Here is an 11,954-nt window from a genome sequence, read left to right on the forward strand (position 1 = left end):
CTACCTCAGCTCCGCCTCAGATTAGCAGGCATTAGATTCTCATAGGAGCACTGGTCTCTGGTGCCAAAAAGATTGGGGACCACTGCTCTAGATTATCCTTTACTTTCTTGGTGTCATATAAAGCATAATGAGGCTTTTATGCTTGACATTCATCACTCCTAGACAACTCTCCTCCATATGGGTTAAGTTCTGGGGGGGTTTTTGCATGAATTTTTCTCTAAAGTCTCTTGCATAACAGTTGATAGGATATCCTTAGACTGTTGATCAGCTTTCTTACTGGATGCACCCTTTAAATTATAGAAATGGCCTCAACATGAAAGTGCAAGGGCCTTTTCGCAGCATCAGGCCATGGCTGGGCTGTGTGGCATCTGGGCCATTCCCATGCTCTTCTCGGATTCTAAGATGTGAATTATTTTAGAATCATGTACAGCTCATAGAGACATATGGTCACATTCAGAGATAGTAAGATGATGGTCACTGGGTTCAAGGTCCATTTTTCATTTTTCATCATGTTGAATGAGTGTGAGAGAAGAAAACAGAATCAGACAAGAGCAGGACCTGAGGTAGAATGAAGTTTCCCTGACCTTGAGAATGCCCTCCCAAGCTTCCTGTGTAATTTCTAACTTGCCTCAGCAGGTCCTGCTGCTTACATTCTGCCTAACATATTCTTGGCAGTGAGAGATCTTGAGAGAATGAACATCCATTTGTATGCTTATCAGTAAACAATGGATTGGCAGGGTGCAGGGGTCCTCTTCAAAATGAATTCTGAGCCATATAGGCTCTGCCTCTCATAATCTGTGACATGTTGTGGTTTCTGTCAAATAGATGGACTTCCTCCCAGTTGTCATGTATATTTGTGACTTTCCACAGTTCTTATGGTAAGCACATAATCTAAGGAAAGATAAAAGGAAGGGAGGGAGGGAGGAAAAGAAAGATGGAAGGGGGAGGGAAGAGAGAGAGCGAGGGATCAGTGATACTTGGGGGCCCTATGTTGGTGATCGTTTTTAAGTTAATGAGTTTGTCTCTTCTCTGCTGCAGATAGAACAGTATGTGGGTAAGAAGTATGCCATTTTTTTCAGAGCTTTTATTTATTTGGAAAGGATCAACCAAAGGGAAGATTTGTTCATTTTTTATTGATACTTAGAGCAGAAGAGACTTCTGCACAGGAGTTTTGCATGATCTAATGGCACTGCAATCAGAGTTTGACCACATGGTTCTAGGAAAAACTTTTAAATGGCAGAAGTAGAGTTTAGTAAAGAGAGTTTCTGCTAAGTGACAATAGAGCATTATCTTTTATTGATCATAATTTGCTAGTGGGTGCATGGAAATGTTACAGAAGCAAAGAAATCCAACATTTAATAGCCCCTGAGGGCCCTCAAAGGCCACCGTCATGCAGTGTCCTCTTTTGGAGACAGCAGGCCTACTGAATGAGCATACAAGGACCCGGGGGAATTTCACTTGTACTCAAATAAAACAACTGCTATGCTGGGACTTGCAGCTCAAGAAGCAATTTCTGGCTGCATGGGTGGCTGTAGCAATGTAAATTAGCCCCTGCCTGGGGCCTGCAGACAATCAGGTCAGGACCAGGAGTCATCGGAAGGCTGATCTGAAAGATGCATAATGAAGTCACCCTTTCCAAGGGAGGAAATGTCTTTTTATTAAATTTTTCTTCAGGTGTGCAAAATACATGTGTTTCCATGGAGCGTCTGATCACATCTTAGCAATACGGCAAGGCAGAAAGAAACAAAGGATGCCGAATGGATGCTGGGCCCATAGGTGCAGTTGACAAAGTTTAGGCTACTAAGATTTGAGCCAAAACAAAGTACCTCATGAGTGGTTTACGTGTGCGCATCCTTAGAGGTAGAGCCCCAGTCCGAATGCTACCTTTGCTACTCGGTAGCTGTGTGACTTTGGGCAAGTTACCTCTGAGCTTCAGTTTCTTCAACTGTAAAATGCAGACAATAATGGTGTGGGCCTAACAAGGTTGTTATAAAGGTTTATATTATAATTATAATACAAATTAATATTTCTTAGGACAGAGACTTGCACATAGTAAGTACTATGTGAACTCATACATCACATTTGGAGTTCCAGGTGCCCAACAAACCATCACAGACCAAGTGACATAATAAAGAATCTCCCTTTTATTATGCTCACAAATTTTGTGGATCGAGATCCAGTGGGCATGGCTTACCTTTGCTCCATAATGTTGGAGGCCTTGGAGAGGAAGATTAAAATGCTGGGAGGGACTCAGGTGGCTGGAGTTTCTTCACTACATGTCTGGAGCCAAGCAGAAGTGGCTTGAAGTCTGGGTCAGCGGGCCCCATTGGCCGGAGCGCCTGCTGGTGCCTAGGTCATGACCCTAGCTTTGCACATCCTGGTACCTGGGTTCCAAGGGGGAGTGTTTCAAGAGCATGTGAAGAGAGCCAGAAGGGAGCTGTGTACTCTTTGTAACTGAACCCTAGACATCATAGAGAGTCACTCCTACTACATTGTACTGGTTGAAGCTGTCACCAGCAGGCCGAGATTCAAGAGGAAGTGACATACACTCCATCTCTCCATGTTATATAGGGGACAGGAGAGCCTCAGCAGCAACGCCTACTTCAGGGTCCCATGTGCACTTCTCGAGTGGGCAGGACTACCACCCTAGGGTTCTTATAGAGGAGCAAAGCCCTGGGCTGACTTTGGTCACACCCACTGGGTAGACCTGATAAAAAGGAATCTAAGAATCAGTGCCCGTCTTCATAGGGACTGTGGAACAGGACTTCACAATGACTTGCAGGGCCACAAAGCCAGGATCAGAACCTTGTGCTATAACTCTTGCCTTCCAGCACCATGGTTGACGTATCCTGTTACCTGAATTCCTTGCTGAGTTTCTATCCTTAGTCCACTGAGGTTGCTTGTGTTCCATTGTTTTAATTTAGACTGTTATTTCATTTTAAAAATCAGTGATAGGATTAAGGGTGCTGTCATTTTAAAAGCCAGGCTCCTGACCTGAAAACTTGTCAGTGAATCAGAGGACAAATGTTCCCATTGTGCTAGTTAAAAATAGGAGCAATGGAAAAAGTGACAGAATGACATGAATGCCATTAAAATGTAATTACATTTACTGTAAATGCGAGCCTTGGGAAGAGTCTATTCTGGGCTCTAGGTTTACCAGAGCCTGTGACATGGAAAACTCAAAGCCTCAGCCAATGGCTGCGTTTACACTTTGAATTTTTATAGTGTGTATTGTTACAGATTGTTCCTAGTGTCTGTTAACCTTACCAGTGATATTTGAAAGGACAGTGTCACTCCAAAGGAAAACAACGACCATGTTATTTACATTGAATCTCAGAATGTAGCTTTTCCATTGTTCTCACAAGGCAGCATTTTTATGTATCTATATGCTATATACTTATTAGTTCAAATACCTATGTTTCTGTACATCTACATCTCTCTCCTACCCCAGCAGTCAAGTGTGGTAGCTGGATTGGACATATTTGAAAATCAGGGCTTAATTGTTTTTTCTTCAGTGAAAATAGCTTATGTTTTCTGACTTTAAAACAATACATTCTTGCCATATAAAGTTTTACAATAAATACAAAGAAAGTAAAAGATCCTAAATCCAGCCACACACAGATAAAGAGCTATTAACATTTTGATGAACATCCTTTCAAATCACAATATTTTTGTGAGTTTGGAGATAGTTCTAACTTTTTGTTGCCATTGCTAAGGCTCAGCAATATCTTCTGGACCTATTTTTCTGATAATATGGAGTCACATTATTGTCTGATGATGAATCTGGCATTCTATGAGGTTAGTACACCGTTATTTATTTATTTAATAGTGATACTAGGTGTCATAATGACCCAAGTAAAATTTTGGCCTTGTGCTGACAATTGTTCTTTTACATTATTGAAAGATAAATGATTTCAAGTTTAAACACACACACACACACACACACACACACACACACTAACCATGCTTCAATGAACATGTTGCATATACATCCTTATGCAGTTGACCAATAATTTTCTTACTAGAAATGAAGTTGCTGGGTAAAAAGTATACACATTTACTCTTTTTATATTTCAACTACAAAATTTCCCTCTGGAAATGTACCAGTTTACACTCCCACAAACACCTTTGTCGGTATAGGTATTATAAATCTTGATTCTCCATCAAGGAAATAATTTTGTTTTAATTTTCACATAATTGGTCATTTGTATGATTTTGAAAAATTTCATGTTCTTTAGCCATTTTTGTGGAAGTATTAAAAAAAATTGTAATCTTTGAATATTAAGGGTACTAGCATTTTGTAATGTGATTATTCTAATTTTTCTCAGTTTATCGTTGTCTTGGAGTTGTTCATTTTTATTTTATTTCATTTTTGCTGTGTAGAGTGTTACAATGCTCAGTGTTTCAGCATTTTTCTTTATGACTTCTGGTTGCACATAGAACTTACGTAGGCCCAGATTTTTAAAAAAGCCACCTATATGTTTTTCTGGTACTTTAATATTTTCATTTTGTTTTATTATGTTATAATTTTAGCATGAGAAAACCAACTCTGTATTTGCTTCCCAAGGGGTTATCCAATTAGGATTTTTTAAAAAGCCTGTTGGAGAACTAGAGGAAAAAGTGGCTGGGGAAAACAGGGGCTAAAAAGCAGGGCCCACCAACAGTGCTTACAATTTCTTCACATACTTGCCAGCACTTGTTATTTCCCATTGTCCACTTCGTTCTTTGAAGTGAGATCTAATCCCCTTCAGTGTCCTACCTTCACTAGTCACTGTTGCTCCCAGCAGCCTCTGAGAGCTGAGCTCTGGAACTATGCCTCTAAGTCTAAGTCAGATTGCATCATCACTGCAGGAAAGCCCTTCGTTGTTACTGGGAAGTGCTCCCGATGGTCTATGCTCTCCGGAAGGTCCCTCAGGACTGGAGACAGACGCCTCGATGCAATCTGATCCCCACAGAGTGATGGAGAACCACAGCTTCTTTTCTACAAATGTGCATGTGTTTTGCCAACAGCCTGGCATGTTGCTGGCCTGTGAGGAGCTGTATCAATGAAGACATCCAGACCTTTTAAAGGGGAGCTGCTGTGAGACCAGGTAACTCCCCAACTCACCCTACACAGTTTGATCCCTTTTACCTTGTGAAGTAACATTTGACACATACAGAGGTCCATGCTTAATGAACGTTACATTCATGTAGATTATGGGGAATAGTAATCAAATGAGTGTTCATGAACTTGCCATTAGAGTAGGAGCTAGAACATTTCCAGTCCATTTGTGACTACCCTGTGCCCCTCCCCAGTCCCGTCCCCATTTCACCCCTAGAGGCAACCACTATCCTGGATATTGTTTTGTTCATTATTTTGCTCACATGAAGATAGCTTCGCCATAGGTATATGTATAGCTAAATAACATACCATGCCATTTTATTTGTTGCTAAGGTTTATAAGTAAGTTGTCTTCGCAGCTTCTTTTCCTGCTGAACTCTGTGTTTCTAAGATTCAGTCGTGTGGTTGTCTGTGGCTAGATTCACACCTTTTCCACTGTAGTATACGATTCCTTTGTGAATCTCTACCACACTTTATTTATTCATCCTTTTGTTTTTTTCAATATGTAGATGATCATTAGGTTACTTCTCATTTGGGGCTATTGCAAACAATGCTGTAGCTAGGTGTTCATTTATTGCTTTTCCACTCCAAATCCGTGTTTCTCTACCCTGCTTTGTGATACTGCAATTGGACCCTATAAACATTTTTCTTTTGTTAGATCTGTCACTAGAAGGTTCTAGAAGGCCATTGCAGAAGGCAAGGGTTTCTCTTCCTGGTTCTGGGTGCCTTCCCTCTTCTGGCTTCTGTGGCATGGCTGCTAGTGTGACACCAGGGGATCTCACCCTCCAATAAACTTTGCTGACACTGTGGGGCTGGCTTCCCACTCACCAGCTTTGGCCCTGGCTGCAGACCATTTGTGTCACAGAAGAGCTGGTGGACTCTGGCCCCGTGGTCTGAATCTCAGCCATGTCTGTTCCTTCCTTGGAACTCTCCTAGGCCCCTGGGTGATCTTTAGAGCTTGTTTATCTCTTCTAAGTAGTGAATCCCTTGTTATCAGTTAAGACAACTTTTCATTACATTTTCCCTTTTCAAATTACTGGCACAGTTCGAAAAGGGAAAATTCTGTCTGCTCCCCAACTGATGTAATTCGGACATAGGTCCTTTGGTACCTTATTCACCAGGTAGGCCTGAGGGAGGTGGGCAGCAGCTGGAGGTGGTGGGTGCAGTGGTTCCAGTGTACATGGTGCCAGACTGGCTTGTCTTACTGCCTTTGTGCCGTTTGGAGTAGACAGTTATATTCTCAGGCTGGCTTTGAGCTCCAGGCTTTCAAGATATATATGTGTATGTATGTTGCCTTTTAACCTCAGTCATTACTGCAAACACTCAATTATTCCTGTGATCATTTTTGAATTTACAACTTTTAAAGAGACCCTCATTTGTAGTTAATATCCGAGATTCATAACTCCCTGGATATTGATCTCTTGGCAATGATGTGGCTCACCATAAGAGCTTGAATTCTAGAAACATCAGCAAGGGCGGTCCAGCCGTATGGTTCCATCATCTTTTGAAAGATGTCTACTCATTCTCACTTCCTGCCAAGGTGGGAAGAGGAGAGGGAGGACTCTCAAATAGCTCCTCTTAGGAAAGCCCAGGGCAGATCCTTCTGGGCAGAAAGGGCCTCTCGCTTTGCTTAGGGTAACAGACTACTGAGGTCACAGCAGCTGTTCTTAAAATCATTCATTCAGAGTTTCTGTCCCTGGCCAGCCTAACTGCCTGGGTATCTAATGTGCAGCCCGACATTCGTCTAGAAATTATCCTAGTGGAAAGACTCTGACTTTGACAGACATGGATTTGCATCTCAGCTCTGCCACTTATAGTCAAGCAAGTTGCTTACTCTCCGAGGCCCACTTCCCCAGAGCAAGGATGATAATGGGATGAACTTTCTAGATAACTGTGAAAACACACGGTGAATGGGAAATGCTGGGGAAGCCTGGTGCCTGACAGCATGGGTTTGACTATGCGGGGTGCATGCTGTGTGCCCAGCATCCAGCACCAAAGGCAGAATCTGACCAGTTGGGATGTTGTGCTTACAGGCAAACCTCTGTTAGAGAATTCCTTTCACATAAAAAGTTACATTGGTGAAAAAAGAAGAAAAGCTTCTCAACCCAGGTCATGTTCAGATTGGTTAAAAGTGGATAGCAAGGTCTTCTTATTGTTTAGATCTTTTTTTCCATATGTTTATAATTTTTTTAAATAATAAATACAAAGTTATCTCCCTAAGACAAAAGAAAAATTCATCTGAAATTACCAGTCCTTTCCATTTCTTTTTCTTATGTTAAATTCAGTGAAAACTGAATTTAACGCTCTTCCTTTGTAAAATGTTTACTAAAATGCCATTTTATATCATTATTTCCAGAATTCCATTTTTCTGCATATAGGTTTGGGGAGCCTCTGGAATGACATTTATTAGAAAAATTGCAAAAGTTATTTCTAGGTGGTGGGCTATGGGGTAATTGTAACTTTCTATTTTGAATTTTTTCCATTTTTGGAATAGTTTTCCAGAAATAAAGTTAAATTTAGTAAACTCACAGGGAGAAATAGAAATCAAAAAGCTTCTGCTATGGAAGCCCAGCCGGCGTGGGCAGCAGAGTTGGGGGGACTGTGAGGTCCAGGTCAGTGGGAATAAGGGGAGTCTCCGGGCGGGAGCGAGACGGACCCGGCCACTGGATGCCAGTGCAAGGGATCTGGCTCCTACAGCCTGGGGCTCGCCCACCGCATGTTCCCAGAGCAGCACTAACCGCCCGCCGGGCACCCGCAGGGTGAGCTGTCGTTCAACAAAGCGGCCGCGCGAGGGCGTCAACCACCCGGGAATCGCTCCCACCCCTCGGAGGACGCGCAGGGGAGTCTGGGAGGCCTTTTCATCTGTTCTTCTTGGCGGTTCTTGGTACACTGGGTCTTCTTCACATGATGTCTCACAGCTCCTTAGTCTCCAGTAACCCTTACCTATTTAACAGTGGCGTCCCGCACTCATACAGCACCTTGACCACCCAACAACACCATCATGGCAGATAATACATTTAATGAGGCATCCCTGTGGGCCTGTAAGTTACCCCATTTTGTAAGAGAAAGAGCTAAATTCCAGAGAGATTAAGCATGCCATGGTGTTTTATTAGCAGAAGAAAGTCTAGAGTGTAAATCATCTGGTAAAACGTTTCTCATGTTGACTTTCATTCTTTAAAACTTTGCTTTGCTCTGTTCCCTGTAATTGGAACATTCCCTTCCCACTTGTCCACGAAATCTGCCTGTCCAGATTTTATGTGTCTCTTATCGCCCATCCTGCACCGGTTCAGGAATCTGATGGACTAGCTTGTGAGTCTGGGTTCTGCCCCTTAGCTGTGTGGGTGCTCAACTTCTGGGAGTGTCTGTCTCCCATAGTGGAAAGTGGGAGTGATGAGCCTATCTCACGATGCTCATACAGCACAATCAGGCCCTCCTGGAGGCTCGCGTGGCACCCAGCAGGTGGAGAGCTAAACTGTCAGCAGCCCAGATTCTCTTGCCTCTGCATAGCTCAGGGCTTGTTGGCTACTTGTCCCTGAGTCTCTTTGTCATCATTGTCTTTCCTGCTGGACTGTAAATGCCTGGGTGTGGGACATTCTGCCTTCCCCCGCTCTGCTTTCTTGGAGCTTGGTAATGTGGTTTAATACATTAGTTGTCAAACACTAGGTTTTGGTTTTTATCCTGTATCCTAAGTTCACAAACAAGAAGCAACACTCAAAGTCCTTATGGCTGAACTCAGAACCGAGGCTGCCACAAAACTTATTCAGGAGCCACAGGCCCTTCCTCCCTTTTGCCATTGGAGCAGAATGTGGCTGGGTGTGTCCATGCACCACCAGCATTAGCACCACTTCTCTTTAAATGCTGATGGTTCTTCTAGCACCGGCTGCTCTGCCCATCTTCCTTTACCATGGCAACACTTGGGGAACATCACTGGTGTGAGAGGACTTTGTGTCTCCTGACTGTCACAGTGATTTCTGAGCCATTTTACCTCTGCATGTGAAGGGAGGTGGTGGTCCACCCCTGTTTGTGGCCCCTAGCCCCACAGAGGAGGACCTAGCTAAGTGTACACCACAGGCTCAGGGTCTGGTTTAGAAGGTACTATAAGCCATGAGTTCTGGAAAGAAGGCCTGGGGATGCTTGTCTCAGCTCCACAGAGGCCACTAGGAGACAGAAGCGCTTCATGGGTGAGGAATGGTGGCAGAGGAGAGGGCCCTGCCCACTCTGGGCATCTGAGAGGCACAGAGCTGAGGGATTACTCCCTCTGGGCTTGCAGGGGCTCTACAGAGAAGAATGATGGGGGATGGTAGGGCTGCCTCACTAGGTAAAGGGAAGGACCAGCCACAGCCAAGGCAGGTGGGGCTGCATTCTCCTTCAGGCCAGCTGGTTAGGAAAAGCACAAGGTGAGTTAGAGGAAACCCCAAAACCAAGAAGCTCTGCTCATGCCATGCCAGGGCACCCTGTGCGAGAGGACACAGACACAGGTGAAGGGCCAATGGGTACCTAGGGCCCAGGCTCTCTGGAGTTTTCCATAAGTTCTGGAGTCCTAGTGTACCAACACTGCAGGCCACCAAGGAAGTCAGTAGAACAATCTTCCCTATAGCTGTTGAGGACAGGCTTAGGGTGCAGTGACTTGCCCAAAGTCACACAAGGTTAACTTGACTTTCCATCCACTCTCCCTTTCTACTGCAGTCCCCTGCCCTTCTCACCACTACCCTGCCTCCTTCCTCATTCTCCTCTTGCTCTGTTGTCTCTGTGGGTACTGAGCTTAGAGCTCAGCACTTTCCAGCCTGGGAGTGGAGGGCTGCAAAAACAGGCAGTGGGCATGGGAACTGAGGCCTGAGGTGTCAGGCCAGGCAGCAGCAGGTGGATGGTTTCTCAGTGGTCCTCAGAACCCCAGACTCTCTGTTGAAGGGCCGAGCAAGGCATTTTATGTATACTCCCTCAATGATATAAAGCTGTTAGTTCCCAGAGCTCAGAGCATCTACTCTGGCCACCTTCAGCAAGGACAGGGACAGGCAGGCTCTGCCACACCACAGCCATCATGGCAGGAAACCACCCAGTCTGGCCTCGACTGTCAGCTGGGTTTGCAGGTACCTGTTGGAGCCTCTCCAGACACTTCACAATATCAGCAGGCCCAACCCAGCAATCCCACCTCCTCTCCGTACCTTTCCCAGGAGTTGCCACGTCCTCCGAAGGCCCAGGACGTTCGAGCCTCCCCACTTTCCCAGGTCACAGATTTCATTTCTTCAACATCTCTCACATTTGTTTGGCTCCTCCCATCCTTACGCCTCAGATTCATTCAGATCCACATCCTGCCTTCCTGGGTTACTGCCTTTTCCCTGATTGCCTTCCTGCTTCCAGTTTTGTCCCCTTGCAATTGATTCTCCACAAGCCACAGAGTGAGCATTCTAAAATACAGTGTGATGACATCATTGTCACACTCCAGCCCTTCCACATCTTTGACCACTGGGCTCCAGGGCTCTTCTCTGAAAAATGTACCCACCTCTGCAGTCCAGTCCACCTGGCGATGGTGTCACATGCTGTGCCTTTCATACTGCTTTGTCATTGCCTATTTGCTTTTCTGCCCTTCTCCAGCACAGAGGGCCTGGAGGGCAGAGGCAGGTCCTCGTGCCTAGCACAGTGTTGGTGTCCAACAGCATCATCCAGAGGAGTGGCGGGGCAAGTGCGAGGGTCTAGGAGCAAGTCCATCTGTGGGGGATCCAGGCCTAGTCCTAGGGGCCGTGGCAGCACGTGAAGCCAGGGGTCTTCTATGGTGTCTTATGGGCTTTTTCGATCATTCAGTGTGGCATCAGTGTGTCTTCCTCTCAGCATTCTTCCTGACAGAGCGATCTGTCCAGCCACTGTTTCAAGCACACTTTTTTGTCTTGGGCACTAAGAAGAAAGGAAGGCAGGCCGGAAGGATTAAACTAAGTTTGGCAAACCCAAAAGATTTGTTCTCTGACAGGAAGCATGGAACCTAATTTTGCTTCCATATTCATTTTGAAATGTTTCCAAGGATTGAGGCTAATTTTTATTTTGTCTTCCTGGTGAAGAAGCTCCTTAAACCCCTGTAATAAAAGTGACCCCTAATAGATGGAGCTGAGAACCTGATGTCCCCAGGCTTGTGCTGGGCTGACCATCCAGGAGTGGCTGACCTTGGCAAGTCCTCATAGATAGATGCAGTGACAACACCAGCTCATGGTTGTTGATCAGAGTCTTCTAGGCCATGGAGCCAACAGAGACCATGTCCATTTGGGTGGAAATTGATCTGAACTATTGGCATTGCCCCAACCAAAAGCTTATGGCCTGGCCAGAAACGCAGAAATTCACAGGTGAGGCAGTCAGACTTTCTGAAAGCCTCATCCCAAAGTCAGCAAGCTGACCCAACTGTGGGTGAGGTTGCTTCTCTTTGTTTTGCATTATTACAAGTGTTTGAAGAATGTGATCTCAAGATGCATTATTGATGTCACCCTCATTCCTGCACTCCTGTGTCAGCTGAGCTGGATCCAACCATCAGATCAAGAGGTGCTTGTTCCTGTTGAAATTTCATTGACATGAGATGGAGTCTAATTTGTTTCCACTTATTCATCAGTATAAATGTTCTCTGATGTCTGAGGACAAGGCCACCTGAATCTACTGCCATTGTCACCTGGTTACATTTTCAAGGAGAGAGGCCAGGACCATTGAAAGCAGTTTCTTGTGAAAATTGCCATCTGGACTTACTTGGATAAAATCATTTTCTAGCATAGGAGTCTTCTGCCCCCAGAAATTGAAATCTTAATAAGCCATTCACTTGATTTTGTGATTTTTCACCTTAGGTCACATGGTGCATCACTGGACAAATCAGGCTGCTATTG

This window comes from Rousettus aegyptiacus, unplaced genomic scaffold, assembly GCF_014176215.1.
Source record: "Rousettus aegyptiacus isolate mRouAeg1 unplaced genomic scaffold, mRouAeg1.p scaffold_m13_p_7, whole genome shotgun sequence".
NCBI lineage: Eukaryota > Metazoa > Chordata > Mammalia > Chiroptera > Pteropodidae > Rousettus > Rousettus aegyptiacus.